Below are 10489 nucleotides of genomic sequence, written 5' to 3'. Positions count from 1 at the left end.
GAGGATCGCTGGTTTTCTGCAATCCTCACTGTTTAACCCCCTCGCCGGCCGCATTGAATACCTGCCACTGTCTCTCTCTCTGACAAACTCACTCTGTCCCTGAAACTCTCTCTCTCTCTTGTTCTTTCTCTCCCTGACAGCCTCTATCTCCTTGTTTGTCTCTCCCTGACATTTTATTACTTTCTCTTGCTCTCCTCTCTTTCTCTATTCCTCCATTTCTGATACTCTCTCGCTCCTGCTATCTCCCATCCACTCTCTCCCCTTCACCCTGTACTCTTTCTTTCTCCCTGACACCCACTCTCCCCTCCCCTTTCTCTTTCCTTCCTCTCTTTTAAACTTTAAGCTGTGCCTTTTATGAAATATGTACATAAGCTTTGCAAACAAATGTCTTGACATATGTAATGTTTCTTCCATAGGGCAACATAAATCTGCAATTCTGCATGCACTAATAAGTGTCTCAGCTTCAATTTCTGACTTCAGGTTTACTTACCCTTGATGCAACTGCTGGCATATGGAAGTAGTAGCAACTATATTTTCCCCCTTTCTTATTGCGCAGAGTAGACTTGCTTTCTGCAAAGATCAATTTGTAGTTTTTTCTTCTTAAGGATACTGATGGCAATTAAGTTAGTTCCAAGGTATGGTACAAATAAAACTTCTTTAAAATCTGTGACTAATTGCCTGACTTTAGATGATGTTAGGACTTTGTACCCAATTCATGAGACTGTTATGGTTTCACATTCACTCATTGAGTTGAACCATGTTTCATTGCAACTAAAATGTTTCATGGCCCCCAAGTCCATATACCAGCAATCTGTGGCTGCTTGCTATGTTAAAGCTGACTCAATTATGTTATGCTTTTTCAGCATACCACTTTGGTCTTTTAGTCTGCAATTTAAAGCCTTGTTCCCTACTTCTATCAAATAAAGCATTTGTACTTTGGCCTTTCCTGGAATTGTACCATCTTACAATATCAGTAGTTAATACAGTGGTAATTGATTTCAAAGTCACTACCAGAAAAAGGAAATCTTGGGTCATGGTTTGCAGCATATCCATAGCAATCTTTGTAATCTACAGTACCTTGACTCAATTCATGTCCTTACTCTACATTCGCTTAGTTTAGTCCCTTCTCTCAGAAGTATCATCAATAAGACTAGAACACAAAATGATAATAGACAATTCATAAATGTTAGTTATGGTTAAGCCACCAGGCTTACACATACAAAAAAGTATCATACAAAAAAGCACATACAAAAAAGTACCTAAATTGAGAGCCAACTCATCTGGAGTCACCCCTAGATACTCTAAATAACACAAGAACCACCATGACCTCCAGTCCCATTTAGGGATGCCAATCTGGGGTCATTTTTTCAATCCCTAATAAGAAACTGACCGTTGTGCACAATAACTTACTGTACATGGTCGGTCGGTGCGGTGGGTAGTTCGGCTGGGGAGCGGGGAAGGCGGTGCAGCCAGATGCAGTCAAATCCTAAAATCCGGGGGTTTACAATCCCAGATTTGAGATCCAGGCGATTTCGGGGCCAAATCCCGCAGGTCCCGGGATTCTTCCCCCTAGTCCCATCTATGCCTCACATAATCAGCTACCCATTTCATATTGTTGACAAACTTAAAACCAAAACCCGCTGATGATTTAGAACTAAAACCAAACGCACAGGGGTCTGAGCACGTCACTAATCAGTCTAAATTCACAACTATACCCAAATGATTGTACCATAATTACATTTTCTCTTATTCAACATCTCAATAGAATGTCAAAAAGCATCAGTAATGAATTTATTCATAAGCGGAGGATTTGTTTGGCATATTGATAAATTGTTTACAGCAATCTCAATTTCATCTCTTTTGGGGATTGGGAACACCAGTGTTTTATTCGTGGGAGCAGTCCTGCAAGGATTTCTATTCAATATCCATTAATGTACTCCCCTTGCCTGGGCAGTGGGCCAATATAATAGTAAATGACAAGCGTAGTGCCGGCTGGCAGTGCCAGAGACGAGGACATGAAAGAAGACAGCCAGCTCCCTGTATACGAAGGAAACAGCAACAACTCTCTGGAAAAAATACAAATGCTTCCGAAAGAAACAGCAGAGCACCGACCCCAGCCTATACTAGAAGCCCCACCATCCGGCACATCATCAATCACCCGTCACCCAGCCTATGCTACAAGCACCACAAACCGGCACATCACCAATCACCCATCACACCCTGAGGAGGAACTGCTACAATCAAATTGAGCAGCTCCAACTGTCCAAATATCGCCACGCTCATCTATCCTGTTGTCTTGTCCCACCATACTGGCACCCTTGTCAGGGCCAGATTAAGCCTTCGGGGGGCCCGGGTCACTTTAGACAAGGGGGCGCCCCCCAACTTGTCATTACTGGCCACAAACTGCACGAGAGTTAAGGCAGTATAGACTTGGCCAATGGGTAACTGCATGGGGGGGGGGGGGGTAATGTAATCACATGAAAAGCTTGTATTTGTCCCTCTGTACCTTACTCTGCAGGAGACCTCAAAGGCTCAACACTGCCTCTGATTAAAAACCCTCCCATGATGAGGCTGTTGCTGCTGCTGTCCTCCATGGGCCTGAGAAGCATGTGATGAGTTCTACCAATCAGAGCTAAGCACAATTCTCTCAGCCTCTGGCCTGGTTTGCTAAGTCTCATGGGACTTCGTCAACTCCCAGTAATGCACTGCACACTTGTTAAGTCAGTGTGCCTTGGCTCCCAATGCTCAGCACCATTAATCATTGTCACATTGGCAGATAGATGACACTGCAGCACTACCCCACTCCCATGCACAAAACTTTTAACTAAAAATATTTTTTTTTCCAAATACATGCTGACCACAGGGGGGCCCTAGATAGAGGGGGGGGGGGAGGGGTACTAAGCCCCCTTAACATGGCCCTGACCCTTGATCTACCATGAGAAATTTCCAGTTATGGCACACTGAGGCGTACTATGGCGAAAAAAGGAAAAAAAGGGGGTTTGAGTGGTGCGCTATCACTAAGCAGCCGGCACTGGGTTGTCAAGCCCAAAAAATCGTAGAAGGAAAAAGGGGGGAGTGTGCCGGCGCTGTCTGCTTCAATAAAGTATACTCAACGGTTTTGAAAAGGTATAAATTTTATTTTACCATAATAATCTAAACATATTTTATATAAAACACAACTATGTATGCATACATTAATAATACAAATTGGGAATGATAAAACAAGAGATTCACTTGGAGCTATGGATTAGCCTTGCTGTAGGTTTTGGGTGTATAGCAATAATGCACAACGAAAAGTCTAGGACTCCATAATAAGAATTAATGTTACCATCCTTGTAAGTGTTTGTCTGGATATGGGAATGATCCAGGAAGGGTGACTTCAGAATGTCCTTGCCTTGATGAAAAAGGCTCCCTATTTGGCGATGTCCTCTTGTTTTTGCTGGAATTAGGGATATGGCGTCTATCCCAGATGGAAGTCCAGTTTAGAATGAGGCTCTTAACGTCGTCGGGAGTAGGACTGGTCACTTGTAGAATAGATGGAGGGTCCAGATGTAGGGATTAAACAGGCTCAACGCGTTTCCCCGGCTGTATCAGTGGCCGGCTTCCTCAGGAGCAAGTGTACTATGGCGAAAGCATGCAAACGCATGTAATTACACTGCTTCGCAGCTGGGTGGCCATTGCTCCAATAATGAAAACTAGGGTACAGTGCTGCGGGTGGATATGTGAAGCACAATCGCCATTTATCTGCAGCCTTTACTTCCACTTTACCTGTGTACAGTATACAGAGCCTACTGTATCTCCATAAAGGTAGGCTCCCTTGTGGCCGATATTCTCAGCCACCACTGTGTTGTACAGTAATGCTACATAGAAGCTCATTCAGTCCCAGGGACTCGGTAGGGAAATGTATGACGAGTTTAGCTCTGTAAGAGTGGGCTAAGTTCAGCATACATTTCTCTACGAGTCCCTGGTGCTGAATAAGCGTCTACCTAATATAATTACTGTAGAAAATGGTGGAAGGCCAAGAATGATTGACTATGTAGCAGACTGTATTTACAAAATGGTAAGGTAGATCTTGGACTACGTGAATGACTGTACTCTAATTCATTGGAGATCTCATGCATTACACTCCCCGGCAATGCCATACACCACCCTAGCCAGGTTGCCACAACCCTTCTCCACACCGTGATGCACCTAGTCTGTCAGGCCAACTGCCATAGGTAGGACAGATGAGTTTGGCTACATCTGTAAATCACCATAAGGATGACAGTGGTGGGATTGTGAGAGTTTATTAGGCTGAGATGAGTGGAGTACAATAATCAAGTGATGACAAGGGTGTTGATGAGGCTTTTAATGGCTTTTACAGTGAAAAAAGACTTACAGTATGTGGGGTACACACCAGGATGATTTGGCCCAAAAGGAGCCATTTTAGAAACAATCTCGACCGATCGTGTGTAAATTGGCTATATTTTTGCCATTTCACTGCCGTTCTGATGCAATCCCAATCCGATGTGTGGCCCCGCGGGTCATAAGGTCTTTTCTCAGATCCTATCTGCAGCAGGTAGGATCTGAGAAACGACCATTGAAGTGGGTGCGGGTCGGGATCGGATCATGATCACATCAGATGCAGTTCCTGAGCGGGTCGTAGGCTCCGCCAGATCGTGAGTGGGTCGTATGAACCTCTAACGACCCGTTCACGAGCTGCATCGTGCTGGTGTGTACCCAGCATCAGATCCAAGGCCAATCTAAAATCAAATGTTTTTCCGGCAATCCCGTTAGTGTTGGCCCGCATTGGATGGCATCCCTCCTCCTCCTGTCCTCCTCCTCCAGTGGTCACTCTGAAAGTTGGGCGTGACATCATCTCAACCAACGTCATCAGTGAGGACCACCGAGAGAGGAACCACCGCTGCGACAGACAAGACAGAAAACAGAAGTTTTCTGTCTCGGCACGCCGTTCACCGAGAATGGGACGTGCATGCGAGTAAGGTGCTTGCCAGCCCTATTCACGGCAAAAGGACAACCACAAGCCCAGCATGTGGGGTAATAAAGGGCCCGCTGGGTCTTGTAGTTCTACAGCAATGGAAATATATAAAAAAAAAAACAGACACATAAGAAAATTAAAGTTTGATTACATGCTACAATCACACACACAATACGTACTTCTTGGGTCCACCACCAGTCAGTCCTCTTCTCCAGTAATATCCATTTGTATCCGTTGAAGGTAATTATACTCACATGCCCTCCGGTGAGGAACGCTTTGTTCCTCCGGCTACACATACCCCTGGCTGCACAGCTGAAATTGTTTGTTTGCAATCTCGGCTTCTCCCACATACTAGGGGTTAGGCCTGCCCACCAGCCAATCAGGAGTGGGCATTGGCTGGTGGGTGGTCCTAACCCCTGCTTGCTGGGACATGTAGTTCCACAACAATGTAAAATAGTTATGAATATTTTTACACATTAATCAGCCCAGTGCCCACCATCCAGGGGTACCGGGGACAGCTCCGGGCTTCAAACCGGGAAGGGGTAATTCTGTAGGGGGGAATCCTTTATTGGGGGGGTCCCACTCCTTCGGGGTGCCTGCCATGCAGACCAGCCACGGGGATGAATGCTCTGGCCGGGGGAACTTGCGTAAAAAGTTTCCCCTATTAGTGGCATTACCCTGTTGGCTGTTTGGGCCCAGTGCTGGTTACCAAAATCCGGGCCACCCCTAGTCATTTTGTCCCCTGTATTTTGGGAACCATGACCAGCCCTTGAGCCTGGTGTTCGAAAACCTTGGGATCCACTATGTTTTTGTTCCCTGAATCTCTAAAACCAGGAATGATTCTTTGAGCCTGGGGCTGGTTATGCTCAAGAGGGGACCCCACGACTTTCATTCTTTCATTCACCATGTGCATTATTTTGTACATTTTCATGACTAAAATTTGCACTTTATTGCATCACATCGCATTTTTCATGCTTCAATTCGCATTCCTTTACATTGTCAATTTCTAAAAAAAATTAGCAATTTGAAAACATGTGGGGGGGGGGGGGGGGACGACGGACTTTAATAGGATGAGAATATCTGAAAGTGAGAGATTTGGTAAGAAATCTCCAGTTTTTATAAAGCGGCAATCATTTACACTGCAAAACCAGTTTGATTTTGAAGTGTGGATTTAATGGTTGAAATCCGCACCATTTCTAAGCCGGTCTATATATATGGTGGAGTTTTAAGAGTGAAACATAAGGGCGCTACAATTTGGACAAATACAGGACAAACAATAAATAAAGCATATGAGTGAGCACATGTGGATAAAAATAGGTAGGATAACTTAGATGTTTACACTCCTTTTGGAGGATGGCGCCCCCTTTTAAATACACTCTCCCTGCCTTACCCTATCAGCCTGAGGCAGTGGTATTCCTCAGCCAGACTTGGCTGTCCGCTTGCTGGTTCTTCTGGTGGCTGTGGCAGTGGAGGCTTGCGGGCCGCGGCTTAATAAGGTCACTGCTGGGTCCGTGCCGGGTTGTTGTAGCAGGAGAGAGGGCGAAGGAAGAACTGAAGGAATAGAGACAGCATTCTTAACACAATTCACCAGTAATTCAAAAATCATTGAAGACGTCATATTCAAACACTGATATATCCTCAGACTGGATGAACATTTTACCACCAAACCAAGAATAATGAACAAGAAAGTAAGACACTTAAAACAACAGCTAACTAGCTGTTAGTTAGTCACACTTACAATAACGAATACACCAAAAGAATATCTTCAGCAGGCTTCTATAATGGCTTAAACTACAAAATGCGCAAAAACAACAGTTAAACAACCAAAGGAATTACCACCTTTAAATGAAATGTAACAAAAAAGGAGTACAAAATAAAAGAACATGTAACATGCGAAACTGAAGCAGTTATTTATCTACTCGAATGTCCCTCTGGCATCCAATATGTTGGACAGACAAAAAGATAAGCAAAAATCTGATTCGCCGAGCACATATACAATATCAGAAGAGAAGTGTAGTGTGAGAACTGACCCAGAGGGACAGAGCTGGGGGGGGGGGGGGGGGGGGTTTCCTGCAGCTGCTTTGTGGACGGGATAGTTGGCCCCTTAGAAGAGAATACAAAAAGGACAAATAAAGCAGTGCACAGATTTAAAACATGATACATGTTAAAAGTTGGACACATGAAACATATATAAGATCATAAATAAAACAATTGAGGGGCACCCCAAATGTTTTTCAATGGTACTGGAGAGTCTGTTCCTATTGTACCCCTGGGAATAAATGGCATATGCAGATATATTTACCACCCTTAATAGGGTATGAGAGTCCTCCACCAAGCCTCCGTACGGTCGGCCCAAGTTGGCACAAATTAACGATATCCGCAGGGTATGATGGTAAAAAGGATCCATGGATGTATTGGTAAAAGGACTTGTGCAGGGCAGTATTTGCTAAAGAGAATAGTGATGGTATAAAGTTCTCTTGTTAAGATGGATAAATCAACCCCCCGCAGCAGTGCACCCCCCCACCCACAGAGCAGCGGGTCTGCCCGCAAACCCCCCCCCCCCCGCAGCAGTGGGTATGCCCGCCCTCGGGCTCCAGGTCTACATGCAACCCCCCCCCCCGCTGGATGAGCGGGTCTGCCCGCACCCCCCCTCGCTGGAGCAGCAAGTATGCCCCCCCCTCAAGCAGCCGGTCTGTCTGCACCTCTCCTCCACCCCCAGAGCAGCGGGTCTGCCCACATTCCCCCCTCACTAGAGCGGACAGTCTGCCGACACCGCTGAACCAGTGGGGGGGGGTGTGTGCGGGCATGCCCGCTGCTCCCGGGAGTTGCAAGCAGACGCTCCAGCGGGGGGGGGGGGGGGGGGGGGGGGTTTGTGTGTGTGCAGGCGTAGCCCCTTACGACGGTGTGAAGAGCGCACGTTGATGAATCACCTAGTCTTATATATGTTTCATGTGTACTACCTTTTAACATGTATCATGTTTTATTAAATCCTTGATAAAGAACATCCAATATCAGAAGAGAACTGAAAACTCATAGTGTATCAAATCACTTTTTTGAAACCGCAATCCAAAAGGCCTTAAATGCCTTATAATACGAATGGTAGAACAAAACTGGAGAGGAGGAGACCTAATTAAAGAATTTAAAAAATCAGAAACAAAATGGATATTTGAACTGAAATCTCTGGAACCATCAGGTCTAAACACAGATATAGAAATAAATGCATATTAATAGACATAAACATATATATTTTATTTATTAATATTCTACACCCCTTCGTTTTTTTTACATATACTTTATATTTCCCAATACTGCTCAGATTTCCCAATCCCCCCTTTTCTTTTTAATTTGTATATGTATAATGAGTGACACCTTTATTTTAAGAAACAGAAAAAAATGAAAGAGACGCTATGCACAGCATTGAACTTGGAAAAACATGTGCTTGCCGCCTTTTTTCCTCGAACCCGGAAGTGATGTCAAATTATTCCTTTTTGTAAAGTATAAATAAAGTTTCAATTTTAAAGCCAGATATCCTTGAAAAAGTGCCCCAGTGTTCACACTTCAAGCTGCTCTCCCTACTGCAACAACGACCCAGCACGGACCTCAGGGGTCATCAAGCTGCGACCCGCCGGCACTCACTGCCACAGCCGCCAGAAGAACCAGCAAGCGGAGTGTATTTGAAAGGGGACTCCATCCTCCAAAAGGAGTGTAAACATCTAAGTTACAGTAACCTACATATTTTTTTCCACATGTGCTTACTTATTATGTTTTATTTATTGTTTGTCCTGTTTTTGTCCATATTTATAGTGCTCTGAGTTTGAAGTATAAATGAATGCCGCTTTAAAAAACTGGAGATTTCTTACCAAATCTCTCACTTGAACTATGAATTTTTCATCCTATTAAATTTCACCCCCAATATGGTGCGATTTCAGAACCTTACTAAAAATATCGCATCCTATTAAATGTCACCCATTGTTTGAATTTTTACATCTCCCCCAAGAACGTGTTTGTTATGTGATTTGCCTCACTCACCTGTATACTGTATCTATATTTTTTACTTTCCCAGGCACTCAGTAATATGCGTTTTTCTTAGTAAGAAAATTAAATGCGTTCTCCTTTCTGTTCTGTGGTTTTGCTGCGAAGCTGCAAATGGGGCGAATTCGGTGGGGATTAGGGCTGCACAGAGAGGCAGTTTATCATTCTGTCAGCGGTCTTGTATACTTCATATTAGATAAATGTTATAAATTGCCGCTGCACTGTCTGGCAGTATGAGAAGAGAGCGCTGTGATGTTGGGGAGAATAAATAGATCGCTTTATAGATCACATGTGAGCTGGAAAAAAATAATTTAGGAAATTCATTTTTTTTTTTTAAAAGACGGAAAACCGAAGGTTAGGTTTAGGCTGAGGGGGGTGTCAGGGTTAGGCTGTGGGGTGTATGTGTTATGGTAAGGCTGTGGGGGGTGTTAGGTTTAGGCTGTGGTGTGTGTGCTAGGCTGTGGGGGGTGTTAGGGTTAGGCTGTGGGGTGTGTATGTGTTAGGTTTAGGCTGAGGGGGGTGTCAGGGTTAGGCTGTGGGGTGTATGTGTTATGGTAAGGCTGTGGGGGGGTGTTAGGTTTAGGCTGTGGTGTGTGTGCTAGGCTGTGGGGGGTGTTAGGTTTAGGCTGTGGTGTGTGTGCTAGGCTGTGGGGGGTGTTAGGGTTAGGCTGTGGGGTGTGTATGTGTAAGGTTGTGGGCGGGGTGTTAGGGTTAGGCTGTGTGCGGTTGTTAGGGTTAGGCAGTGGGGGGTGTTAAGGTTAGGCTGTGTGGGGAGTTAGGGTTAGGCTGTAGAGTGTGTTAGGGTTATGCTGTGTGGGGTTGTTAGGGTTAGGCTGTGGGAGAGGTGTTAGGGTTAGGCTGTGGGGGAGTTTTAGGGATAGGCTGTGGGGGGTGTTAGGCTGCGGGGTGTATTTGTGTTAGGGTTAGGCTGTGGGGGGTGTTAGGGTTAGGCTGTGTGGGGAGTTAGGGTTAGGCTGTGGGGGGGTTAGACTGTGGGGGGTGTATGTGTTAAGGTAAGGTTGTGGGATGTGTGTGAGGGTTAGGCTGTGGGGTGTATGTGTTATGGTAAGGCTGTGGGGGGTGTTAGGTTTAGGCTGTGGTGTGTGTGGTAGGCTGTGGGGGTGATAGGTTTAGGCTGTGGTGTGTGTGTGTGTGTTACGCTTTGGGGGTGTTAGGGCTAACCTGTGGGGGTGTTAGGGTTAGGCTGTGGGGTGTGTTTGTGTAAGGTTGTGGGAGGGGTGTTAGAGTTAGGCTGTGTGCGGTTGTTAGGGTTAGGCAGTGGGGGGTGTTAGGGTTAGGCTGTGTGGGGAGTTAGGGTTAGGTTGTAGGGTGTGTTAGGGTTATGCTGTGTGGGGTTGTTAGGGTTAGGCAGTGGGGGGTGTTAGGGTTAGGCTGTGTGGGGAGTTAGGGATAGGCTGTAGGGTGTGTTAGAGTTATGCTATGGGGAGGTGTATGTGTTAGGGTAAGGTTGTGGGATGG

Source organism: Crinia signifera, chromosome 5 (assembly GCF_055691185.1).
Source record: "Crinia signifera chromosome 5, ASM5569118v1, whole genome shotgun sequence".
Classification (NCBI taxonomy): Eukaryota; Metazoa; Chordata; class Amphibia; order Anura; family Myobatrachidae; genus Crinia; species Crinia signifera.
This window is presented reverse-complemented; position numbering follows the sequence as displayed.